Below are 27,710 nucleotides of genomic sequence, written 5' to 3' on the forward strand. Positions count from 1 at the left end.
TTTGGTAGGTTTCCCTAGGTGCCGGCTGAGCTAGAGGCCAAAATCTACAGGTGGGCACTTTGCAAAAAACACCTCTGTTTTCTTTAAAAAAATGTGATGTGTCCATGTTGCATTTTGAGGCATTTCCTGTTGCGGGCGCTAGGCCTACCCACACAAGTGAGGTATCATTTTTATCGGAAGACTTGTGGGAACGCTGGGTGGAAGGAAATCTGTGGCTCCTCTCTGATTCAAGAACTTTCTGTCACCAAAATGTGAGGAAAACGTGTTTTTTTAGCCACATTTTGAGGTTTGCAAAGGATTATGGGTAACAGAACCTGGTCAGAGCCCCACAAGTCACCCCATCTTGGATTCCCCTAGGTCTCTAGTTTTAAAAAATGCACAGGTTTGGTAGGTTTCCCTAGGTGCCGGCTGAGCTAAAGGCCAACATCTACAGGTGGGCAATTTGCAAAAAACACCTCTGTTTTCTTTCAAAAAATGTGATGTGTCACGCTGCGTTTTGGGGCATTTCCTGTTGCAGGCGCTAGGCCTACCCACACAAGTGAGGAATCATATTTATCGGGAGACTTGGGGGAATGCTGGGTGGAAGGAAATTTGTGGTTCCTCTCTGATTCCAGAACTTTCTGTCACCAAAATGTGAGGAAAACGTGTTTTTTTAGCCACATCTTGAGGTTTGGAAAGGATTCTGGGTAAGAGAACCTGGTCAGAGCCCCACAAGTCACCCCATCTTGGATTCCCCTAGGTCTCTAGTTTTCAGAAATGCACTGGTTTGGTAGGTTTCCCTAGGTGCCGGCTGAGCTAGAGGCCAAAATCTACAGGTAGGCACTTTGCAAAAAACACCTCTGTTTTCTTTAAAAAAATGTGATGTGTCCACGTTGCGTTTTGGGGCATTTCCTGTCACGGGCGCTAGGCCTACCCACATAAGTGAGGTATCATTTTTATCAGGAGACTTGGGGGAATGCTGGGTGGAAGGAAATCTGTGGCTCCTCTCTGATTCCAGAACTTTCTGTCACCAAAATCTGAGGAAAACGTGTTTTTTTAGCCACATTTTGAGGTTTGCAAAGGATTCTGGGTTTCAGAACCTGGTCAGAGCCCCACAAGTCACCCTATCTTGGATTCCCCTAGGTCTGTAGTTTTCAAAAATGCACAGGTTTGGTAGGTTTTCCTAGGTGCCGGCTGAGCTAGAGGCCAAAATCTACTGGTAGGCACTTTGCAAAAAACACCTGTGTTTTCTTTAAAAAAATGTGATGTGTCCACGTTGCGTTTTGGGGCAATTCCTGTTGCAGGCGCTAGGCCTACCCACACAAGTGAGGTATCATTTTTATCTGGAGACTGAGGGGAATGCTTTGTGGAAGGAAATTTGTGGCTCCTCTCTGATTCCAGAACTTTCTGTCACCAAAATGTGAGGAAAACGGTTTTTTTTAGCCACATTTTGAGCTTTGCAAAGGATTCTGGTTAAAAGAACCTGGTCAGAGCCCCACAAGTCACCCCATCTTGGATTCCCCTAGGTCTCTAGTTTTCAGAAATGCACTGGTTTGGTAGGTTTCCCTAGGTGCCGGCTGAGCTAGAGGCCAAAATCTACAGGTAGGCACTTTGCAAAAAACACCTCTGTTTTCTTTAAAAAAATGTGATGTGTCCACTCTGCGTTTTGGGGCATTTCCTGTTACAGGCGCTAGGCCTACCCACACAAGTGAGGAATCATATTTATCGGAAGACTTGGGGGAATGCTGGGTGGAAGGAAATTTGTGGTGCCTCTCTGATTCCAGAACTTTCTTTCACCAAAATGTGAGGAAAACGTGTTTTTTTAGCCACATCTTGAGATTTGGAAAGGATTCTGGGTAACAGAACCTGGTCAGAGCCCCACAAGTCACCCATCTTGGATTCCCCTAGGTCTCTAGTTTTCAGAAATGCACTGGTTTGGTAGGTTTCCCTAGGTGCCGGCTGAGCTAGAGGCCAAAATCTACAGGTAGGCACTTTGCAAAAAACACCTCTGTTTTCTTTAAAAAAATGTGATGTGTCCACGTTGCGTTTTGGGGCAATTCCTGTTGCAGGCGATAGGCCTACCCACACAAGTGAGGTATAATTTTTGTCAGGAGACTTTGGGGAACGCTGGGTGGAAGGAAATTTGTGGCTCCTTTCTGATTCCAGAACTTTCTGTCACCAAAATGTGAGGAAAATATGTTTTTTTAGCCAAGTTTTGAGGTTTGCAAAGGATTCTGGGTAACAGAACCTGGTCAGAGCCCCACAAGTCGCCCCATCTTGGATTCCCCTAGGTCTCTAGTTTTAAAAAATGCACAGGTTTGGTAGGTTTCCCTAGGTGCCGGCTGAGCTAGAGGCCAAAATCTACAGGTAGGCACTTTGCAAAAAACACCTCTGTTTTCTTTCAAAAAATGTGATGTGTCCACGTTGCGTTTTGGGGCATTTCCTTTCACTGGCGCTAGGCCTACCCACACAAGTGAGGTATCATTTTTATCGGGAGACTTGGGGGAATGCTGGGTGGAAGGAAATCTGTGGCTCCTCTCTGATTCCAGAACTTTCTGTCACCAAAATTTGAGGAAAATGTGTTTTTTTTAGCCACATTTTGAGGTTTGCAAAGGACTCTGGGTAACAGAACCTGGTCAGAGCCCCACAAGTCACCCTATCTTGGATTTCCCTAGGTCTCTAGTTTTAAAAAATGCACAGGTTTGGTAGGTTTCCCTAGGTGCCGGCTGAGCTAGAGGCCAAAATCTACAGGTGGGCACTTTGCAAAAAACACCTCTGTTTTCTTTAAAAAAATGTGATGTGTCCACGTTGCGTTTTGGGGCATTGCCTGTTGCAGGCGCTAAGCCTACCCACACAAGTGATGTATCATTTTTATCGGAAGACGTGTGGGAACGCTGGGTGGAAGGAAACCTGTGGCTCCTCTCTGATTCCAGAACTTTCTGTCACCAAAATGTGAGGAAAACGTGTTTTTTTAGCCACATTTTGAGGTTTGGAAAGGATTCTGGGTAACAGAACCTGGTCAGAGCCCCACAAGTCGCCCCATCTTGGATTCCCCTAGGTCTCTAGTTTTCAGAAATGCACAGGTTTGGTAGGTTTCCCTAGGTGCCGGCTGAGCTAGAGGCCAAAATCTACAGGTAGGCACTTTGCAAAAAACACCTCTGTTTTCTTTAAAAAAATGTGATGTGTCCACGTTGCGTTTTGGGGCATTTCCTGTCACTGGCGCTAGGCCTATCCACACAAGTGAGGTATCATTTTTATCGGGAGACTTGGGGGAATGCTGGGTAGAAGGAAATCTGTGGATCCTCTCTGATTCCAGAACCTTCTGTCACCAAAATTTGAGGAAAATGTGTTTTTTTTAGCCATATTTTGAGGTTTGCAAAGGATTCTGGGTAACAGAACCTGGTCAGAGCCCCACAAGTCACCCTATCTTGGATTTCCCTAGGTCTCTAGTTTTAAAAAATGCACAGGTTTGGTAGGTTTCCCTAGGTGCCGGCTGAGCTAGAGGCCAAAATCTACAGGTGGGCACTTTGCAAAAATCACCTCTGTTTTCTTTAAAAAAATGTGATGTGTCCACGTTGCGTTTTGGGACATTTCCTGTTGCAGGCGCTACGCCTACCCACACAAGTGATGTATCATTTTTATCGGAAGACGTGTGGGAACGCTGGGTGGAAGGAAATCTGTGGCTCCTCTCTGATTCCAGAACTTTCTGTCACCAAAATGTGAGGAAAACGTGTTTTTTTAGCCACATTTTGAGGTTTGCGAAGGATTCTGGGTAACAGAACCTGGTCAGAGCCCCACAAGTCTCCCCATCTTGGATTTCCCTAGATCTCTAGTTTTCAGAAATGCACAGGTTTGGTAGGTTTCCCTTGGTGCCGGCTGAGCTAGAGGCCAAAATCTACAGGCAGGCAATTTGCAAAAAACACCTTTGTTTTCTTTAAAAAAATGTGATGTGTCCACGTTGCATTTTGAGGCATTCACTGTCGCGGGCGCTAGGCCTACCCACACAAGTGAGGTATCATTTTTATCAGAAGACTTGTGGAAATGCTGGGTGGAAGGAAATCTGTGGCTCCTCTCTGATTCCAGAACTTTCTATCACCAAAATGTGAGGAAAACGTGTTTTTTTAGCCACATTTTGAGGTTTGCAAAGGATTCTGGGTAACAGAACCTGGTCAGAGCCCCACAAGTCACCCCATCTTGGATTCCCCTAGGTCTCTAGTTTTAAAAAATGCACAGATTTGGTAGGTTTCCCTAGGTGCTGGCTGAGCTAAAGACCAAAATCGACAGGTGGGCACTTTGCAAAAAACACCTCTGTTTTCTTTTAAAAAATGTGATGCGTCCACTCTGCGTTTTGGGGCATTTCCTGTTACAGGCGCTAGGCCTACCCACACAAGTGAGGAATCATTTTTATCGGGAGACTTGGGGGAATGCTGGGTGGAAGGAAATCTGTGGCTCCTCTCTGATTCCAGAACTTTCTGTCACCAAAATGTGAGGAAAACGTGTTTTTTTAGCCACATTTTGAGGTTTGCAAAGGATTCTGTGTAACAGAACATGGTTAGAGCCCCACAAGGCACCCTATCTTGTATTCCCCTAGTTCTTTAGTTTTCAAAAATGCACAGGTTTGGTAGGTTTCCCTAGGTGCCGGCTGAGCTAGAGGCCAAAATCTACAGGTGGGCACTTTGCAAAAAACACCTCTGTTTTCTTTCAAAAAATGTGATGTGTCCACGTTGCATTTTGGGGCATTTCCTGTCGCGGGCGCTAGGCCTACCCAAACAAGTGAGGTATCATTTTTATCGGAAGACTTGTGGGAATGCTGGGTGGAAGGAAATCTGTGGCTCCTTTCTGATTCCAGAACTTTCTGTCACCAAAATGTGAGGAAAACGTGTTTTTTTAGCCACATTTTGAGGTTTGCGAAGGATTCTGGGTAACAGAACCTGGTCAGAGCCCCACAAGTCTCCCCATCTTGGATTTCCCTAGGTCTCTAGTTTTCAGAAATGCACAGGTTTGGTAGGTTTCCCTTGGTGCCGGCTGAGCTAGAGGCCAAAATCTACAGGCAGGCACTTTGCAAAAAATACCTCTGTTTTCTTTCAAAAAATGTGATATGTCCACATTGCGTTTTGGGGCATTTTCTGTCGCGGGCACTAGGACTACCCACACAAGTGAGGTATCATTTTTATCGGGAGACTTGGGGGAATGCTGGGTGGAAGGAAATCTGTGGCTCCTCTCTGATTCCAGAACTTTCTGTCCTAAAAATCTGAGGTAAACGTGTTTTTTTTGCCACATTTTGAGGTTTGCAAAGGATTCTGGGTTTCAGAACCTGGTCAGAGCCCCACAAGTCACCCTATCTTGGATTCCCCTAGGTCTGTAGTTTTCAAAAATGCACAGGTTTGGTAGGTTTTCCTAGGTGCCGGCTGAGCTAGAGGCCAAAATCTACAGGTAGGCACTTTGCAAAAAACACCTCTGTTTTCTTTAAAAAAATGTGATGTGTCAACGTTGCGTTTTGGGGCATTTCCTGTTGCAGGCGCTAGGCCTACCCACACAAGTGAGGTATCATTTTTATCTGGAGACTGAGGGGAATGCTTTGTGGAAGGAAATTTGTGGCTCCTCTCTGATTCCAGAACTTTCTGTCACTAAAATGTGAGGAAAACTTTTTTTTTTAGCCACATTTTGAGGTTTGCAAAGGATTCTGGTTAAAAGAGCCTGGTCAGAGCCCCACAAGTCACCCTATCTTGAATTCCCCTAGGTCTCTAGTTTTAAAAAATGCACAGGTTTGGTAGGTTTCCCTAGGTGCCGGCTGAGCTAAAGGCCAAAATCTACAGGTGGGCAATTTGCAAAAAACACCTCTGTTTTCTTTCAAAAAATGTGATGTGTCACGCTGCGTTTTGGGGCATTTCCTGTTGCAGGCGCTAGGCCTACCCACACAAGTGAGGAATCATATTTATCGGGAGACTTGGGGGAATGCTGGGTGGAAGGAAATTTGTGGTTCCTCTCTGATTCCAGAACTTTCTGTCACCAAAATGTGAGGAAAACGTGTTTTTTTAGCCACATCTTGAGGTTTGGAAAGGATTCTGGGTAAGAGAACCTGGTCAGAGCCCCACAAGTCACCCCATCTTGGATTCCCCTAGGTCTCTAGTTTTCAGAAATGCACTGGTTTGGTAGGTTTCCCTAGGTGCCGGCTGAGCTAGAGGTCAAAATCTACAGGTAGGCACTTTGCAAAAAACACCTCTGTTTTCTTTAAAAAAATGTGATGTGTCCACGTTGCGTTTTGGGGCATTTCCTGTCACGGGCGCTAGGCCTACCCACATAAGTGAGGTATAATTTTTATCAGGAGACTTGGGGGAATGCTGGGTGGAAGGAAATCTGTGGCTCCTCTCTGATTCCAGAACTTTCTGTCACCAAAATCTGAGGAAAACGTGTTTTTTTAGCCACATTTTGAGGTTTGCAAAGGATTCTGGGTTTCAGAACCTGGTCAGAGCCCCACAAGTCACCCTATCTTGGATTCCCCTAGGTCTGTAGTTTTCAAAAATGCACAGGTTTGGTAGGTTTTCCTAGGTGCCGGCTGAGCTAGAGGCCAAAATCTACTGGTAGGCACTTTGCAAAAAACACCTGTGTTTTCTTTAAAAAAATGTGATGTGTCCACGTTGCGTTTTGGGGCAATTCCTGTTGCAGGCGCTAGGCCTACCCACACAAGTGAGGTATCATTTTTATCTGGAGACTGAGGGGAATGCTTTGTGGAAGGAAATTTGTGGCTCCTCTCTGATTCCAGAACTTTCTGTCACCAAAATGTGAGGAAAACGTTTTTTTTTAGCCACATTTTGAGGTTTGCAAAGGATTCTGGTTAAAAGAACCTGGTCAGAGCCCCACAAGTCACCCCATCTTGGATTCCCCTAGGTCTCTAGTTTTCAGAAATGCACTGGTTTGGTAGGTTTCCCTAGGTGCCGGCTGAGCTAGAGGCCAAAATCTACAGGTAGGCACTTTGCAAAAAACACCTCTGTTTTCTTTAAAAAAATGTGAAGTGTCCACTCTGCGTTTTGGGGCATTTCCTGTTACAGGCGCTAGGCCTACCCACACAAGTGAGGAATCATATTTATCGGGAGACTTGGGGGAATGCTGGGTGGAAGGAAATTTGTGGTGCCTCTCTGATTCCAGAACTTTCTGTCACCAAAATGTGAGGAAAACGTGTTTTTTTAGCCACATCTTGAGGTTTGGAAAGGATTCTGGGTAACAGAACCTGGTCAGAGCCCCACAAGTCACCCCATCATGGATTCCCCTAGGTCTCTAGTTTTCAGAAATGCACTGGTTTGGTAGGTTTCCCTAGGTGCCGGCTGAGCTAGAGGCCAAAATCTACAGGTAGGCACTTTGCAAAAAACACCTCTGTTTTCTTTAAAAAAATGTGATGTGTCCACGTTGCGTTTTGGGGCATTTCCTGTTGCGGGCGCCAGGCCTACCCACACAAGTGAGGTATCATTTTTATCAGTAGACTTTGGGGAACGCTGGGTGGAAGGAAATTTGTGGCTCCTTTCTGATTCCAGAACTTTCTGTCACCAAAATGTGAGGAAAATATGTTTTTTTAGCCAAGTTTTGAGGTTTGCAAAGGATTCTGGGTAACAGAACCTGGTCAGAGTCCCACAAGTCGCCCCATCTTGGATTCCCCTAGGTCTCTAGTTTTAAAAAATGCACAGGTTTGGTAGGTTTCCCTAGGTGCCGGCTGAGCTAGAGGCCAAAATCTACAGGTAGGCACTTTGCAAAAAACACCTCTGTTTTCTTTAAAAAAATGTGATGTGTCCACGTTGCGTTTTGGGGCATTTCCTGTCACTGGCGCTAGGCCTACCCACACAAGTGAGGTATCATTTTTATCGGGAGACTTGGGGGAATGCTGGGTGGAAGGAAATCTGTGGCTCCTCTCTGATTCCAGAACTTTCTGTCACCAAAATTTGAGGAAAATGTGTTTTTTTTAGCCACATTTTGAGGTTTGCAAAGGATTCTGGGTAACAGAACCTGGTCAGAGCCCCACAAGTCACCCTATCTTGGATTTCCCTAGGTCTCTAGTTTTAAAAAATGCACAGGTTTGGTAGGTTTCCCTATGTGCCGGCTGAGCTAGAGGCCAAAATCTACAGGTGGGCACTTTGCAAAAAACACCTCTGTTTTCTTTAAAAAAATGTGATGTGTCCACGTTGCGTTTTGGGGCATTTCCTGTTGCAGGCGCTACGCCTACCCACACAAGTGATGTATCATTTTTATCGGAAGACGTGTGGGAACGCTGGGTGGAAGGAAATCTGTGGCTCCTCTCTGATTCCAGAACTTTCTGTCACCAAAATGTGAGGAAAACGTGTTTTTTGAGCCACATTTTGAGGTTTGCAAAGGATTCTGGGTAACAGAACCTGGTCAGAGCCCCACAAGGCACCCTTTCTTGGTTTCCCCTAGGTCTCTAGTTTTCAAAAAAGCACAGGTTTCGTAGGTTTCCTTAGGTGCCGGCTGAGCTAGAGTGCAAAATCTAAAGGTGGGCACTTTGCAAAAAACACCTCTGTTTTCTTTAAAAAAATGTGATGTGTCCACGTTGCATTTTGTGGCATTTACTACCGCGGGCGCTAGGCCTACCCACACAAGTGAGGTATCATTTTTATCGGAAGACTTGTGGGAATGCTGGGTGGAAGGAAATCTGTGGCTCCTCTCTGATTCAAGAACTTTCTGTCACCAAAATGTGAGGAAAACGTGTTTTTTTAGCCACATTTTGAGGTTTGCAAAGGATTATGGGTAACAGAACCTGGTCAGAGCCCCACAAGTCACCCTATCTTGGATTCCCCTAGGTCTGTAGTTTTCAAAAATGCACAGGTTTGGTAGGTTTTCCTAGGTGCCGGCTGAGCTAGAGGCCAAAATCTACAGGTAGGCACTTTGCAAAAAACACCTCTGTTTTCTTTAAAAAAATGTGATGTGTCCACGTTGCGTTTTGGGGCATTTCCTGTCACTGGCGCTAGGCCTACCCACACAAGTGAGGTATCATTTTTATCGGGAGACTTGGGGGAATGCTGGGTGGAAGGAAATCTGTGGCTCCTCTCTGATTCCAGAACTTTCTGTCACCAAAATTTGAGGAAAATGTGTTTTTTTTAGCCACATTTTGAGGTTTGCAAAGGATTCTGGGTAACAGAACCTGGTCAGAGCCCCACAAGTCACCCTATCTTGGATTTCCCTAGGTCTCTAGTTTTAAAAAATGCACAGGTTTGGTAGGTTTCCCTATGTGCCGGCTGAGCTAGAGGCCAAAATCTACAGGTGGGCACTTTGCAAAAAACACCTCTGTTTTCTTTAAAAAAATGTGATGTGTCCACATTGCGTTTTGGGGCATTTCCTGTTGCAGGCGCTACGCCTACCCACACAAGTGATGTATCATTTTTATCGGAAGACGTGTGGGAACGCTGGGTGGAAGGAAATCTGTGGCTCCTCTCTGATTCCAGAACTTTCTGTCACCAAAATGTGAGGAAAACGTGTTTTTTGAGCCACATTTTGAGGTTTGCAAAGGATTCTGGGTAACAGAACCTGGTCAGAGCCCCACAAGGCACCCTTTCTTGGTTTCCCCTAGGTCTCTAGTTTTCAAAAAAGCACAGGTTTGGTAGGTTTCCTTAGGTGCCGGCTGAGCTAGAGTGCAAAATCTAAAGGTGGGCACTTTGCAAAAAACACCTCTGTTTTCTTTAAAAAAATGTGATGTGTCCACGTTGCATTTTGTGGCATTTACTACCGCGGGCGCTAGGCCTACCCACACAAGTGAGGTATCATTTTTATCGGAAGACTTGTGGGAATGCTGGGTGGAAGGAAATCTGTGGCTCCTCTCTGATTCAAGAACTTTCTGTCACCAAAATGTGAGGAAAACGTGTTTTTTTAGCCACATTTTGAGGTTTGCAAAGGATTATGGGTAACAGAACCTGGTCAGAGCCCCACAAGTCACCCCATCTTGGATTCCCCTAGGTCTCTAGTTTTAAAAAATGCACAGGTTTGGTAGGTTTCCCTAGGTGCCGGCTGAGCTAAAGGCCAAAATCTACAGGTGGGCACTTTGCAAAAAACACCTCTGTTTTCTTTCAAAAAATGTGATATGTCACGCTGCGTTTTGGGGCATTTCCTGTTGCAGGCGCTAGGCCTACCCACACAAGTGAGGTATCATTTTTATCGGGAGACTTGGGGGAATGCAGGGTGGAAGGAAATCTGTGGCTCCTCTCTGATTCCAGAACTTTCTGTCACCAAAATTTGAGGAAAATGTGTTTTTTTTAGCCACATTTTGAGGTTTGCAAAGGATTCTGGGTAACAGAACCTGGTCAGAGCCCCACAAGTCACCCCATCTTGGATTCCCGTAGGTCTCTAGTTTTCAGAAATGCACAGGTTTGGTAGGTTTCCCTAGGTGCCGGCTGAGCTAGAGGCCAAAATCTACAGGTAGGCACTTTGCAAAAAACACCTCTGTTTTCTTTAAAAAAATGTGATGTGTCCACGTTGCGTTTTGGGGCATTTCCTGTCACGGGCGCTAGGCCTACCCACACAAGTGAGGTATCATTTTTATCAGGAGACTTTGGGGAAGGCTGGGTGGAAGGAAATTTGTGGCTCCTTTCTGATTCCAGAACTTTCTGTCACCAAAATGTGAGGAAAATATGTTTTTTTAGTCAAGTTTTGAGGTTTGCAAAGGATTCTGGGTAACAGAACCTGGTCAGAGCCCCACGAGTCGCCCCATCTTGGATTCCCCTAGGTCTCTAGTTTTAAAAAATGCACAGGTTTGGTAGGTTTTCCTAGGTGCCGGCTGAGCTAGAGGCCAAAATCTACAGGTATGCACTTTGCAAAAAACACCTCTGTTTTCTTTCTAAAAATGTGATGTGTCCACGTTGCGTTTTGGGGCATTTCCTGTCACTGGCGCTAGGCCTACCCACACAAGTGAGGTATCATTTTTATCGGGAGACTTGGGGGAATGCTGGGTAGAAGGAAATCTGTGGATCCTCTCTGATTCCAGAACTTTCTGTCACCAAAATTTGAGGAAAATTTGTTTTTTTTAGCCACATTTTGAGGTTTGCAAAGGATTCTGGGTAACAGAACCTGGTCAGAGCCCCACAAGTCACCCTATCTTGGATTTCCCTAGGTCTCTAGTTTTAAAAAATGCACAGGTTTGGTAGGTTTCCCTAGGTGCCGGCTGAGCTAGAGGCCAAAATCTACAGGTGGGCACTTTGCAAAAATCACCTCTGTTTTCTTTAAAAAAATGTGATGTGTCCACGTTGCGTTTTGGGACATTTCCTGTTGCAGGCGCTACGCCTACCCACACAAGTGATGTATCATTTTTATCGGAAGACGTGTGGGAACGCTGGGTGGAAGGAAATCTGTGGCTCCTCTCTGATTCCAGAACTTTCTGTCACCAAAATGTGAGGAAAACGTGTTTTTTTAGCCACATTTTGAGGTTTGCAAAGGATTCTGGGTAACAGAACCTGGTCAGAGCCCCACAAGGCAACCTTTCTTGGATTCCCCTAGGTCTCTAGTTTTCAAAAATGCACAGGTTTGGTAGGTTTCCTTAGGTGCCGGCTGAGCTAGAGGGCAAAATCTACAGGTGGGCACTTTGCAAAAAACACCTCTGTTTTCTTTAAAAAAATGTGATGTGTCCACGTTGCATTTTGAGGCATTTACTGTCGCGGGCGCTAGGCCTACCCACACAAGTGAGGTATAATTTTTATCAGAAGACTTGTGGGAACGCTGGGTGGAAGGAAATCTGTGGCTCCTCTCTGATTCCAGAACTTTCTATCACCAAAATGTGAGGAAAACATGTTTTTTTAGCCACATTTTGAGGTTTGCAAAGGATTCTGGGTAACAGAACCTGGTCAGAGCCCCACAAGTCACCCCATCTTGGATTCCCCTAGGTCTCTAGTTTTAAAAAATGCACAGATTTGGTAGGTTTCCCTAGGTGCCGGCTGAGCTAAAGGCCAAAATCGACAGGTGGGCACTTTGCAAAAAACACCTCTGTTTTCTTTAAAAAAATGTGATGTGTCCACTCTGCGTTTTGGGGCATTTCCTGTTACAGGCGCTAGGCCTACCCACACAAGTGAGGAATCATTTTTATCGGGAGACTTGGGGGATTGCTGGGTGGAAGGAAATTTGTGGCTCCTCTTTGATTCCAGAACTTTTTGTCACCAAAATTTGAGTAAAACGTGTTTTTTTAGCCACATTTTGAGGTTTGCAAAGGATTCTGGGTAACAGAACCTGGTTAGAGCCCCACAAGGCACCCTATCTTGTATTCCCCTAGGTCTCTAGTTTTCAAAAATGCACAGGTTTGGTAGGTTTCCCTAGGTGCCGGCTGAGCTAGAGGCCAAAATCTACAGGTGGGCACTTTGCAAAAAACACCTCTGTTTTCTTTAAAAAAATGTGATGTGTCCACGTTGCATTTTGGGGCATTTCCTGTCGCGGGCGCTAGGCCTACCCAAACAAGTGAGGTATCATTTTTATCGGAAGACTTGTGGGAACGCTGGGTGGAAGGAAATCTGTGGCTCCTTTCTGATTCCAGAACTTTCTGTCACCAAAATGTGAGGAAAACGTGTTTTTTTAGCCACATTTTGAGGTTTGCGAAGGATTCTGGGTAACAGAACCTGGTCAGAGCCCCACAAGTCTCCCCATCTTGGATTTCCCTAGGTCTCTAGTTTTCAGAAATGCACAGGTTTGGTAGGTTTCCCTAGGTGCCGGCTGAGCTAGAGGCCAAAATCTACAGGCAGGCACTTTGCAAAAAATACCTCTGTTTTCTTTCAAAAAATGTGATATGTCCACATTGAGTTTTGGGGCATTTCCTGTCGCGGGCACTAGGACTACCCACACAAGTGAGGTATCATTTTTATCGGGAGACTTTGGGGAACGCTGAGTGGAAGGAAATTTGTGGCTCCTCTCTGATTCCAGAACTTTCTGTCACCAAAATGTGAGGAAAACGTGTTTTTTTAGCCACATTTTGAGGTTTGCAAAGGATTCTGGGTAACAGAACCTGGTCAGGGCCCCACAAGTCACCCCATCTTGGATTCCCCTAGGTCTCTAGTTTTAAAAAATGCACAGGTTTGCCAGGTTTCCCTAGGTGCCGGCTGAGCTAGAGGCCAAAATCTACAGGTGGGCACTTTGCAAAAATCACCTCTGTTTTCTTTAAAAAAATTTGATGTGTCCACGTTGCGTTTTGGGACATTTCCTGTTGCAGGCGCTACGCCTACCCACACAAGTGATGTATCATTTTTATCGGAAGACGTGTGGGAACGCTGGGTGGAAGGAAATCTGTGGCTCCTCTCTGATTCCAGAACTTTCTGTCACCAAAATGTGAGGAAAACGTGTTTTTTTAGCCACATTTTGAGGTTTGCAAAGGATTCTGGGTAACAGAACCTGGTCAGAGCCCCACAAGGCTCCCTTTCTTGGATTCCCCTAGGTCTCTAGTTTTCAAAAATACACAGGTTTGGTAGGTTTCCTTAGGTGCCAGCTGAGCTAGAGGGCAAAATCTACAGGTGGGCACTTTGCAAAAAACACCTCTGTTTTCTTTAAAAAAATGTGATGTGTCCACGTTGCATTTTGAGGCATTTACTGTCGCGGGCGCTAGGCCTACCCACACAAGTGAGGTATCATTTTTATCAGAAGACTTGTGGGAACGCTGGGTGGAAGGAAATCTGTGGCTCCTCTCTGATTCCAGAACTTTCTATCACCAAAATGTGATGAAAACATGTTTTTTTAGCCACATTTTGAGGTTTGCAAAGGATTCTGGGTAACAGAACCTGGTCAGAGCCCCACAAGTCACCCCATCTTGGATTCCCCTAGGTCTCTAGTTTTAAAAAATGCACAGATTTGGTAGGTTTCCCTAGGTGCCGGCTGAGCTAAAGGCCAAAATCCACAGGTGGGCACTTTGCAAAAAACACCTCTGTTTTCTTTAAAAAAATGTGATGTGTCCACTCTGCGTTTTGGGGCATTTCCTGTTACAGGCGCTAGGCCTACCCACACAAGTGAGGAATCATTTTTATCGGGAGACTTGGGGGATTGCTGGGTGGAAGGAAATCTGTGGCTCCTCTTTGATTCCAGAACTTTCTGTCACCAAAATATGAGGAAAACTTGTTTTTTTAGCCACATTTTGAGGTTTGCAAAGGATTCTGGGTAACAGAACCTGGTTAGAGCCCCACAAGGCACCCTATCTTGTATTCCCCTAGGTCTCTAGTTTTCAAAAATGCACAGGTTTGGTAGGTTTCCCTAGGTGCCGGCTGAGCTAGAGGCCAAAATCTACAGGTGGGCACTTTGCAAAAAACACCTCTGTTTTCTTTTAAAAAATGTGATGTGTCCACGTTGCATTTTGGGGCATTTCCTGTCGCGGGCGCTAGGCCTACCCAAACAAGTGAGGTATAATTTTTATCGGAAGACTTGTGGGAACGCTGGGTGGAAGGAAATCTGTGGCTCCTTTCTGATTCCAGAACTTTCTGTCACCAAAATGTGAGGAAAACGTGTTTTTTTAGCCACATTTTGAGGTTTGCGAAGGATTCTGGGTAACAGAACCTGGTCAGATCCCCACAAGTCTCCCCATCTTGGATTTCCCTAGGTCTCTAGTTTTCAGAAATGCACAGGTTTGGTAGGTTTCCCTTGGTGCCGGCTGAGCTAGAGGCCAAAATCTACAGGTAGGCACTTTGCAAAAAACACCTCTGTTTTCTTTAAAAAAATGTGATGTGTCCACGTTGCGTTTTGGGGCATTTCCTGTCACGGGCGCTAGGCCTACCCACATAAGTGAGGTATCATTTTTATCGGGAGACTTGGGGGAATGCTGGGTGGAAGGAAATCTGTGGCTCCTCTCTGATTCCAGAACTTTCTGTCACCAAAATCTGAGGAAAATGTGTTTTTTTTGCCACATTTTGAGGTTTGCAAAGGATTCTGGGTTTCAGAACCTGGTCAGAGCCCCACAAGTCACCCTATCTTGGATTCCCCTAGGTCTGTAGTTTTAAAAAATGCACAGGTTTGGTAGGTTTTCCTAGGTGCCGGCTGAGCTAGAGGCCAAAATCTACAGGTAGGCACTTTGCAAAAAACACCTCTGTTTTCTTTAAAAAAATGTGATGTGTCCACTCTGCGTTTTGGGGCATTTCCTGTTACAGGCGCTAGGCCTACCCACACAAGTGAGGAATCATTTTTATCGGGAGACTTGGGGGATTGCTGGGTGGAAGGAAATCTGTGGCTCCTCTTTGATTCCAGAACTTTTTGTCACCAAAATGTGAGGAAAACGTGTTTTTTTAGCCACATTTTGAGGTTTGCAAAGGATTCTGGGTAACAGAACCTGGTTAGAGCCCCACAAGGCACCCTATCTTGTATTCCCCTAGGTCTCTAGTTTTCAAAAATGCACAGGTTTGGTAGGTTTCCCTAGGTGCCGGCTGAGCTAGAGGCCAAAATCTACAGGTGGGCACTTTGCAAAAAACACCTCTGTTTTCTTTCAAAAAATGTGATGTGTCCACGTTGCATTTTGGGGCATTTCCTGTCGCGGGCGCTAGGCCTACCCAAACAAGTGAGGTATCATTTTTATCGGAAGACTTGTGGGAACGCTGGGTGGAAGGAAATCTGTGGCTCCTTTCTGATTCCAGAACTTTCTGTCACCAAAATGTGAGGAAAACGTGTTTTTTTAGCCACATTTTGAGGTTTGCGAAGGATTCTGGGTAACAGAACCTGGTCAGAGCCCCACAAGTCTCCCCATCTTGGATTTCCCTAGGTCTCTAGTTTTCAGAAATGCACAGGTTTGGTAGGTTTCCCTTGGTGCCGGCTGAGCTAGAGGCCAAAATCTACAGGCAGGCACTTTGCAAAAAATACCTCTGTTTTCTTTCAAAAAATGTGATATGTCCACATTGAGTTTTGGGGCATTTCCTGTCGCGGGCACTAGGACTACCCACACAAGTGAGGTATCATTTTTATCGGGAGACTTTGGGGAACGCTGAGTGGAAGGAAATTTGTGGCTCCTCTCTGATTCCAGAACTTTCTGTCACCAAAATGTGAGGAAAACGTGTTTTTTTAGCCACATTTTGAGGTTTGCAAAGGATTCTGGGTAACAGAACCTGGTCAGAGCCCCACAAGGCACCCTTTCTTGGATTCCCCTAGGTCTCTAGTTTTCAAAAATACACAGGTTTGGTAGGTTTCCTTAGGTGCCAGCTGAGCTAGAGGGCAAAATCTACAGGTGGGCACTTTGCAAAAAACACCTCTGTTTTCTTTAAAAAAATGTGATGTGTCCACGTTGCATTTTGAGGCATTTACTGTCGCGGGCGCTAGGCCTACCCACACAAGTGAGGTATCATTTTTATCAGAAGACTTGTGGGAACGCTGGGTGGAAGGAAATCTGTGGCTCCTCTCTGATTCCAGAACTTTCTATCACCAAAATGTGAGGAAAACATGTTTTTTTAGCCACATTTTGAGGTTTGCAAAGGATTCTAGGTAACAGAACCTGGTCAGAGCCCCACAAGTCACCCCATCTTGGATTCCCCTAGGTCTCTAGTTTTAAAAAATGCACAGATTTGGTAGGTTTCCCTAGGTGCCGGCTGAGCTAAAGGCCAATATCCACAGGTGGGCACTTTGCAAAAAACACCTCTGTTTTCTTTAAAAAAATGTGATGTGTCCACTCTGCGTTTTTGGGCATTTCCTGTTACAGGCGCTAGGCCTACCCACACAAGTGAGGAATCATTTTTATCGGGAGACTTGGGGGATTGCTGGGTGGAAGGAAATCTGTGGCTCCTCTTTGATTCCAGAACTTTCTGTCACCAAAATGTGAGGAAAACGTGTTTTTTTAGCCACATTTTGAGGTTTGCAAAGGATTCTCGGTAACAGAACCTGGTTAGAGCCCCACAAGGCACCCTATCTTGTATTCCCCTAGGTCTCTAGTTTTCAAAAATGCACAGGTTTGGTAGGTTTCCCTAGGTGCCGGCTGAGCTAGAGGCCAAAATCTACAGGTGGGCACTTTGCAAAAAACACCTCTGTTTTCTTTCAAAAAATGTGATGTGTCCACGTTGCATTTTGGGGCATTTCCTGTCGCGGGCGCTAGGCCTACCCACACAAGTGAGGTATCATTTTTATCAGGAGACTTTGGGGAAGGCTGGGTGGAAGGAAATTTGTGGCTCCTTTCTGATTCCAGAACTTTCTGTCACCAAAATGTGAGGAAAATATGTTTTTTTAGTCAAGTTTTGAGGTTTGCAAAGGATTCTGGGTAACAGAACCTGGTCAGAGCCCCACGAGTCGCCCCATCTTGGATTCCCCTAGGTCTCTAGTTTTAAAAAATGCACAGGTTTGGTAGGTTTTCCTAGGTGCCGGCTGAGCTAGAGGCCAAAATCTACAGGTATGCACTTTGCAAAAAACACCTCTGTTTTCTTTCTAAAAATGTGATGTGTCCACGTTGCGTTTTGGGGCATTTCCTGTCACTGGCGCTAGGCCTACCCACACAAGTGAGGTATCATTTTTATCGGGAGACTTGGGGGAATGCTGGGTAGAAGGAAATCTGTGGATCCTCTCTGATTCCAGAACTTTCTGTCACCAAAATTTGAGGAAAATTTGTTTTTTTTAGCCACATTTTGAGGTTTGCAAAGGATTCTGGGTAACAGAACCTGGTCAGAGCCCCACAAGTCACCCTATCTTGGATTTCCCTAGGTCTCTAGTTTTAAAAAATGCACAGGTTTGGTAGGTTTCCCTAGGTGCCGGCTGAGCTAGAGGCCAAAATCTACAGGTGGGCACTTTGCAAAAATCACCTCTGTTTTCTTTAAAAAAATGTGATGTGTCCACGTTGCGTTTTGGGACATTTCCTGTTGCAGGCGCTACGCCTACCCACACAAGTGATGTATCATTTTTATCGGAAGACGTGTGGGAACGCTGGGTGGAAGGAAATCTGTGGCTCCTCTCTGATTCCAGAACTTTCTGTCACCAAAATGTGAGGAAAACGTGTTTTTTTAGCCACATTTTGAGGTTTGCAAAGGATTCTGGGTAACAGAACCTGGTCAGAGCCCCACAAGGCAACCTTTCTTGGATTCCCCTAGGTCTCTAGTTTTCAAAAATGCACAGGTTTGGTAGGTTTCCTTAGGTGCCGGCTGAGCTAGAGGGCAAAATCTACAGGTGGGCACTTTGCAAAAAACACCTCTGTTTTCTTTAAAAAAATGTGATGTGTCCACGTTGCATTTTGAGGCATTTACTGTCGCGGGCGCTAGGCCTACCCACACAAGTGAGGTATAATTTTTATCAGAAGACTTGTGGGAACGCTGGGTGGAAGGAAATCTGTGGCTCCTCTCTGATTCCAGAACTTTCTATCACCAAAATGTGAGGAAAACATGTTTTTTTAGCCACATTTTGAGGTTTGCAAAGGATTCTGGGTAACAGAACCTGGTCAGAGCCCCACAAGTCACCCCATCTTGGATTCCCCTAGGTCTCTAGTTTTAAAAAATGCACAGATTTGGTAGGTTTCCCTAGGTGCCGGCTGAGCTAAAGGCCAAAATCGACAGGTGGGCACTTTGCAAAAAACACCTCTGTTTTCTTTAAAAAAATGTGATGTGTCCACTCTGCGTTTTGGGGCATTTCCTGTTACAGGCGCTAGGCCTACCCACACAAGTGAGGAATCATTTTTATCGGGAGACTTGGGGGATTGCTGGGTGGAAGGAAATTTGTGGCTCCTCTTTGATTCCAGAACTTTTTGTCACCAAAATTTGAGTAAAACGTGTTTTTTTAGCCACATTTTGAGGTTTGCAAAGGATTCTGGGTAACAGAACCTGGTTAGAGCCCCACAAGGCACCCTATCTTGTATTCCCCTAGGTCTCTAGTTTTCAAAAATGCACAGGTTTGGTAGGTTTCCCTAGGTGCCGGCTGAGCTAGAGGCCAAAATCTACAGGTGGGCACTTTGCAAAAAACACCTCTGTTTTCTTTAAAAAAATGTGATGTGTCCACGTTGCATTTTGGGGCATTTCCTGTCGCGGGCGCTAGGCCTACCCAAACAAGTGAGGTATCATTTTTATCGGAAGACTTGTGGGAACGCTGGGTGGAAGGAAATCTGTGGCTCCTTTCTGATTCCAGAACTTTCTGTCACCAAAATGTGAGGAAAACGTGTTTTTTTAGCCACATTTTGAGGTTTGCGAAGGATTCTGGGTAACAGAACCTGGTCAGAGCCCCACAAGTCTCCCCATCTTGGATTTCCCTAGGTCTCTAGTTTTCAGAAATGCACAGGTTTGGTAGGTTTCCCTAGGTGCCGGCTGAGCTAGAGGCCAAAATCTACAGGCAGGCACTTTGCAAAAAATACCTCTGTTTTCTTTCAAAAAATGTGATATGTCCACATTGAGTTTTGGGGCATTTCCTGTCGCGGGCACTAGGACTACCCACACAAGTGAGGTATCATTTTTATCGGGAGACTTTGGGGAACGCTGAGTGGAAGGAAATTTGTGGCTCCTCTCTGATTCCAGAACTTTCTGTCACCAAAATGTGAGGAAAACGTGTTTTTTTAGCCACATTTTGAGGTTTGCAAAGGATTCTGGGTAACAGAACCTGGTCAGGGCCCCACAAGTCACCCCATCTTGGATTCCCCTAGGTCTCTAGTTTTAAAAAATGCACAGGTTTGCCAGGTTTCCCTAGGTGCCGGCTGAGCTAGAGGCCAAAATCTACAGGTGGGCACTTTGCAAAAATCACCTCTGTTTTCTTTAAAAAAATTTGATGTGTCCACGTTGCGTTTTGGGACATTTCCTGTTGCAGGCGCTACGCCTACCCACACAAGTGATGTATCATTTTTATCGGAAGACGTGTGGGAACGCTGGGTGGAAGGAAATCTGTGGCTCCTCTCTGATTCCAGAACTTTCTGTCACCAAAATGTGAGGAAAACGTGTTTTTTTAGCCACATTTTGAGGTTTGCAAAGGATTCTGGGTAACAGAACCTGGTCAGAGCCCCACAAGGCTCCCTTTCTTGGATTCCCCTAGGTCTCTAGTTTTCAAAAATACACAGGTTTGGTAGGTTTCCTTAGGTGCCAGCTGAGCTAGAGGGCAAAATCTACAGGTGGGCACTTTGCAAAAAACACCTCTGTTTTCTTTAAAAAAATGTGATGTGTCCACGTTGCATTTTGAGGCATTTACTGTCGCGGGCGCTAGGCCTACCCACACAAGTGAGGTATCATTTTTATCAGAAGACTTGTGGGAACGCTGGGTGGAAGGAAATCTGTGGCTCCTCTCTGATTCCAGAACTTTCTATCACCAAAATGTGATGAAAACATGTTTTTTTAGCCACATTTTGAGGTTTGCAAAGGATTCTGGGTAACAGAACCTGGTCAGAGCCCCACAAGTCACCCCATCTTGGATTCCCCTAGGTCTCTAGTTTTAAAAAATGCACAGATTTGGTAGGTTTCCCTAGGTGCCGGCTGAGCTAAAGGCCAAAATCCACAGGTGGGCACTTTGCAAAAAACACCTCTGTTTTCTTTAAAAAAATGTGATGTGTCCACTCTGCGTTTTGGGGCATTTCCTGTTACAGGCGCTAGGCCTACCCACACAAGTGAGGAATCATTTTTATCGGGAGACTTGGGGGATTGCTGGGTGGAAGGAAATCTGTGGCTCCTCTTTGATTCCAGAACTTTCTGTCACCAAAATATGAGGAAAACTTGTTTTTTTAGCCACATTTTGAGGTTTGCAAAGGATTCTGGGTAACAGAACCTGGTTAGAGCCCCACAAGGCACCCTATCTTGTATTCCCCTAGGTCTCTAGTTTTCAAAAATGCACAGGTTTGGTAGGTTTCCCTAGGTGCCGGCTGAGCTAGAGGCCAAAATCTACAGGTGGGCACTTTGCAAAAAACACCTCTGTTTTCTTTTAAAAAATGTGATGTGTCCACGTTGCATTTTGGGGCATTTCCTGTCGCGGGCGCTAGGCCTACCCAAACAAGTGAGGTATAATTTTTATCGGAAGACTTGTGGGAACGCTGGGTGGAAGGAAATCTGTGGCTCCTTTCTGATTCCAGAACTTTCTGTCACCAAAATGTGAGGAAAACGTGTTTTTTTAGCCACATTTTGAGGTTTGCGAAGGATTCTGGGTAACAGAACCTGGTCAGATCCCCACAAGTCTCCCCATCTTGGATTTCCCTAGGTCTCTAGTTTTCAGAAATGCACAGGTTTGGTAGGTTTCCCTTGGTGCCGGCTGAGCTAGAGGCCAAAATCTACAGGTAGGCACTTTGCAAAAAACACCTCTGTTTTCTTTAAAAAAATGTGATGTGTCCACGTTGCGTTTTGGGGCATTTCCTGTCACGGGCGCTAGGCCTACCCACATAAGTGAGGTATCATTTTTATCGGGAGACTTGGGGGAATGCTGGGTGGAAGGAAATCTGTGGCTCCTCTCTGATTCCAGAACTTTCTGTCACCAAAATCTGAGGAAAATGTGTTTTTTTTGCCACATTTTGAGGTTTGCAAAGGATTCTGGGTTTCAGAACCTGGTCAGAGCCCCACAAGTCACCCTATCTTGGATTCCCCTAGGTCTGTAGTTTTAAAAAATGCACAGGTTTGGTAGGTTTTCCTAGGTGCCGGCTGAGCTAGAGGCCAAAATCTACAGGTAGGCACTTTGCAAAAAACACCTCTGTTTTCTTTAAAAAAATGTGATGTGTCCACTCTGCGTTTTGGGGCATTTCCTGTTACAGGCGCTAGGCCTACCCACACAAGTGAGGAATCATTTTTATCGGGAGACTTGGGGGATTGCTGGGTGGAAGGAAATCTGTGGCTCCTCTTTGATTCCAGAACTTTTTGTCACCAAAATGTGAGGAAAACGTGTTTTTTTAGCCACATTTTGAGGTTTGCAAAGGATTCTGGGTAACAGAACCTGGTTAGAGCCCCACAAGGCACCCTATCTTGTATTCCCCTAGGTCTCTAGTTTTCAAAAATGCACAGGTTTGGTAGGTTTCCCTAGGTGCCGGCTGAGCTAGAGGCCAAAATCTACAGGTGGGCACTTTGCAAAAAACACCTCTGTTTTCTTTCAAAAAATGTGATGTGTCCACGTTGCATTTTGGGGCATTTCCTGTCGCGGGCGCTAGGCCTACCCAAACAAGTGAGGTATCATTTTTATCGGAAGACTTGTGGGAACGCTGGGTGGAAGGAAATCTGTGGCTCCTTTCTGATTCCAGAACTTTCTGTCACCAAAATGTGAGGAAAACGTGTTTTTTTAGCCACATTTTGAGGTTTGCGAAGGATTCTGGGTAACAGAACCTGGTCAGAGCCCCACAAGTCTCCCCATCTTGGATTTCCCTAGGTCTCTAGTTTTCAGAAATGCACAGGTTTGGTAGGTTTCCCTTGGTGCCGGCTGAGCTAGAGGCCAAAATCTACAGGCAGGCACTTTGCAAAAAATACCTCTGTTTTCTTTCAAAAAATGTGATATGTCCACATTGAGTTTTGGGGCATTTCCTGTCGCGGGCACTAGGACTACCCACACAAGTGAGGTATCATTTTTATCGGGAGACTTTGGGGAACGCTGAGTGGAAGGAAATTTGTGGCTCCTCTCTGATTCCAGAACTTTCTGTCACCAAAATGTGAGGAAAACGTGTTTTTTTAGCCACATTTTGAGGTTTGCAAAGGATTCTGGGTAACAGAACCTGGTCAGAGCCCCACAAGGCACCCTTTCTTGGATTCCCCTAGGTCTCTAGTTTTCAAAAATACACAGGTTTGGTAGGTTTCCTTAGGTGCCAGCTGAGCTAGAGGGCAAAATCTACAGGTGGGCACTTTGCAAAAAACACCTCTGTTTTCTTTAAAAAAATGTGATGTGTCCACGTTGCATTTTGAGGCATTTACTGTCGCGGGCGCTAGGCCTACCCACACAAGTGAGGTATCATTTTTATCAGAAGACTTGTGGGAACGCTGGGTGGAAGGAAATCTGTGGCTCCTCTCTGATTCCAGAACTTTCTATCACCAAAATGTGAGGAAAACATGTTTTTTTAGCCACATTTTGAGGTTTGCAAAGGATTCTAGGTAACAGAACCTGGTCAGAGCCCCACAAGTCACCCCATCTTGGATTCCCCTAGGTCTCTAGTTTTAAAAAATGCACAGATTTGGTAGGTTTCCCTAGGTGCCGGCTGAGCTAAAGGCCAATATCCACAGGTGGGCACTTTGCAAAAAACACCTCTGTTTTCTTTAAAAAAATGTGATGTGTCCACTCTGCGTTTTTGGGCATTTCCTGTTACAGGCGCTAGGCCTACCCACACAAGTGAGGAATCATTTTTATCGGGAGACTTGGGGGATTGCTGGGTGGAAGGAAATCTGTGGCTCCTCTTTGATTCCAGAACTTTCTGTCACCAAAATGTGAGGAAAACGTGTTTTTTTAGCCACATTTTGAGGTTTGCAAAGGATTCTCGGTAACAGAACCTGGTTAGAGCCCCACAAGGCACCCTATCTTGTATTCCCCTAGGTCTCTAGTTTTCAAAAATGCACAGGTTTGGTAGGTTTCCCTAGGTGCCGGCTGAGCTAGAGGCCAAAATCTACAGGTGGGCACTTTGCAAAAAACACCTCTGTTTTCTTTCAAAAAATGTGATGTGTCCACGTTGCATTTTGGGGCATTTCCTGTCGCGGGCGCTAGGCCTACCCAAACAAGTGAGGTATCATTTTTATCGGAAGACTTGTGGGAACGCTGGGTGGAAGGAAATCTGTGGCTCCTTTCTGATTCCAGAACTTTCTGTCACCAAAATGTGAGGAAAACGTGTTTTTTTAGCCACATTTTGAGGTTTGCGAAGGATTCTGGGTAACAGAACCTGGTCAGAGCCCCACAAGTCTCCCCATCTTGGATTTCCCTAGGTCTCTAGTTTTCAGAAATGCACAGGTTTGGTAGGTTTCCCTTGGTGCCGGCTGAGCTAGAGGCCAAAATCTACAGGTAGGCACTTTGCAAAAAACACCTCTGTTTTCTTTAAAAAAATGTGATGTGTCCACGTTGCGTTTTGGGGCATTTCCTGTCACGGGCGCTAGGCCTACCCACATAAGTGAGGTATCATTTTTATCGGGAGACTTGGGGGAATGCTGGGTGGAAGGAAATCTGTGGCTCCTCTCTGATTCCAGAACTTTCTGTCACCAAAATCTGAGGAAAACGTGTTTTTTTTGCCACATTTTGAGGTTTGCAAAAGATTCTGGGTTTCAGAACCTGGTCAGAGCCCCACAAGTCACCCTATCTTGGATTCCCCTAGGTCTGTAGTTTTAAAAAATGCACAGGTTTGGTAGGTTTTCCTAGGTGCCGGCTGAGCTAGAGGCCAAAATCTACAGGTAGGCACTTTGCAAAAAACACCTCTGTTTTCTTTAAAAAAATGTGATGTGTCCACGTTGCGTTTTGGGGCATTTCCTGTTGCAGGAGCTAGGCCTACCCACACAAGTGAGGTATCATTTTTATCTGGAGACTGAGGGGAATGCTTTGTGGAAGGAAATTTGTGGCTCCTCTCTGATTCCAGAACTTTCTGTCACCAAAATGTGAGGAAAACGTTTTTTTTTAGCCACATTTTGAGGTTTGCAAAGGATTCTGGGTAACAGAACCTGGTCAGAGCCCCACAAGTCACCATATCTTGGATTCCCCTAGGTCTCTAGTTTTAAAAAATGCACAGGTTTGGTAGGTTTCCCTAGGTGCCGGCTGAGCTAGAGGCCAAAATCTACAGGTGGGCACTTTGCAAAAAACACCTCTGTTTTCTTTAAAAAAATGTGATGTGTCCACGTTGCGTTTTGGGACATTTCCTGTTGCAGGCGCTACGCCTACCCACACAAGTGATGTATCATTTTTATCGGAAGACGTGTGGGAACGCTGGGTGGAAGGAAATCTGTGGCTCCTCTCTGATTCCAGAACTTTCTGTCACCAAAATGTGAGGAAAACGTGTTTTTTGAGCCACATTTTGAGGTTTGCAAAGGATTCTGGGTAACAGAACCTGGTCAGAGCCCCACAAGTCACCCTATCTTGGATTTCCCTAGGTCTCTAGTTTTAAAAAATGCACAGGTTTGGTAGGTTTCCCTAGGTGCCGGCTGAGCTAGAGGCCAAAATCTACAGGTGGGCACTTTGCAAAAAACACCTCTGTTTTCTTTAAAAAAAATTGATGTGTCCACGTTGCGTTTTGGGGCATTTCCTGTTGCAGGCGCTACGCCTACCCACACAAGTGATGTATCATTTTTATCGGAAGACGTGTGGGAACGCTGGGTGGAAGGAAATCTGTGGCTCATCTCTGATTCCAGAACTTTCTGTCACCAAAATGTGAGGAAAACGTGTTTTTTTAGCCACATTTTTAGGTTTGGAAAGGATTCTGGGTAACAGAACCTGGTCAGAGCCCCACAAGTCACCCCATCTTGGATTCCCGTAGGTCTCTAGTTTTCAGAAATGCACAGGTTTGGTAGGTTTCCTTAGGTGCCGGCTGAGCTAGAGGCCAAAATCTACAGGTAGGCACTTTGCAAAAAACATCTCTGTTTTCTTTAAAAAAATTTGATGTGTCCACGTTGCGTTTTGGGGCATTTCCTGTCGCGGGCGCTATGCCTACCCACACAAGTGAGGTATCATTTTTATCAGGAGACTTTGGGGAAGGCTGGGTGGAAGGAAATTTGTGGCTCCTTTCTGATTCCAGAACTTTCTGTCACCAAAATGTGAGGAAAATATGTTTTTTTAGCCAAGTTTTGAGGTTTGCAATGGATTCTGGGTAACAGAACCTGGTCAGAGCCCCACAAGTCGCCCCATCTTGGATTCCCCTACGTCTCTAGTTTTAAAAAATGCACAGGTTTGGTAGGTTTCCCTAGGTGCCGGCTGAGCTAGAGGCCAAAATCTACAGGTAGGCACTTTGCAAAAAACACCTCTGTTTTCTTTCTAAAAATGTGATGTGTCCACGTTGCGTTTTGGGGCATTTCCTGTCACTGGCGCTAGGCCTACCCACACAAGTGAGGTATCATTTTTATCGGGAGACTTGGGGGAATGCTGGGTAGAAGGAAATCTGTGGATCCTCTCTGATTCCAGAACTTTCTGTCACCAAAATTTGAGGAAAATTTGTTTTTTTTAGCCACATTTTGAGGTTTGCAAAGGATTCTGGGTAACAGAACCTGGTCAGAGCCCCACAAGTCACCCTATCTTGGATTTCCCTAGGTCTCTAGTTTTAAAAAATGCACAGGTTTGGTAGATTTCCCTAGGTCCCGCCTGAGCTAGAGGACAAAATCTACAGGTGGGCACTTTGCAAAAATCACCTCTGTTTTCTTTAAAAAAATGTGATGTGTCCACGTTGCGTTTTGGGACATTTCCTGTTGCAGGCGCTACGCCTACCCACACAAGTGATGTATCATTTTTATCGGAAGACGCGTGGGAACGTTGGGTGGAAGGAAATCTGTGGCTCCTCTCTGATTCCAGAACTTTCTGTCACCAAAATGTGAGGAAAATGTGTTTTTTTAGCCACATTTTGAGGTTTGCAAAGGATTCTGGGTAACAGAACCTGGTCAGAGCCCCACAAGGCACCCTTTCTTGGATTCCCCTAGGTCTCTAGTTTTCAAAAATACACAGGTTTGGTAGGTTTCCTTAGGTGCCGGCTGAGCTAGAGGGCAAAATCTACAGGTGGGCACTTTGCAAAAAACACCTCTGTTTTCTTTAAAAAAATGTGATGTGTCCACGTTGCATTTTGAGGCATTTACTGTCGCGGGCGCTAGGCCTACCCACACAAGTGAGGTATCATTTTTATCAGAAGACTTGTGGGAACGCTGGGTGGAAGGAAATCTGTGGCTCCTCTCTGATTCCAGAACTTTCTATCACCAAAATGTGAGGAAAACATGTTTTTTTAGCCACATTTTGAGGTTTGCAAAGGATTCTGGGTAACAGAACCTGGTCAGAGCCCCACAAGTCACCCCATCTTGGATTCCCCTAGGTCTCTAGTTTAAAAAAATGCACAGATTTGGTAGGTTTCCCTAGGTGCCAGCTGAGCTAAAGGCCAAAATCGACAGGTGGGCACTTTGCAAAAAACACCTCTGTTTTCTTTAAAAAAATGTGATGTGTCCACTCTGCGTTTTGGGACATTTCCTGTTGCAGGCGCTACGCCTACCCACACAAGTGATGTATCATTTTTATCGGAAGACGCGTGGGAACGTTGGGTGGAAGGAAATCTGTGGCTCCTCTCTGATTCCAGAACTTTCTGTCACCAAAATGTGAGGAAAATGTGTTTTTTTAGCCACATTTTGAGGTTTGCAAAGGATTCTGGGTAACAGAACCTGGTCAGAGCCCCACAAGGCACCCTTTCTTGGATTCCCCTAGGTCTCTAGTTTTCAAAAATACACAGGTTTGGTAGGTTTCCTTAGGTGCCGGCTGAGCTAGAGGGCAAAATCTACAGGTGGGCACTTTGCAAAAAACACCTCTGTTTTCTTTAAAAAAATGTGATGTGTCCACGTTGCATTTTGAGGCATTTACTGTCGCGGGCGCTAGGCCTACCCACACAAGTGAGGTATCATTTTTATCAGAAGACTTGTGGGAACGCTGGGTGGAAGGAAATCTGTGGCTCCTCTCTGATTCCAGAACTTTCTATCACCAAAATGTGAGGAAAACATGTTTTTTTAGCCACATTTTGAGGTTTGCAAAGGATTCTGGGTAACAGAACCTGGTCAGAGCCCCACAAGTCACCCCATCTTGGATTCCCCTAGGTCTCTAGTTTTAAAAAATGCACAGATTTGGTAGGTTTCCCTAGGTGCCAGCTGAGCTAAAGGCCAAAATCGACAGGTGGGCACTTTGCAAAAAACACCTCTGTTTTCTTTAAAAAAATGTGATGTGTCCACTCTGCGTTTTGGGGCATTTCCTGT

Source organism: Pleurodeles waltl, chromosome 4_1, assembly GCF_031143425.1.
Source record: "Pleurodeles waltl isolate 20211129_DDA chromosome 4_1, aPleWal1.hap1.20221129, whole genome shotgun sequence".
NCBI classification, from domain to species: Eukaryota; Metazoa; Chordata; class Amphibia; order Caudata; family Salamandridae; genus Pleurodeles; species Pleurodeles waltl.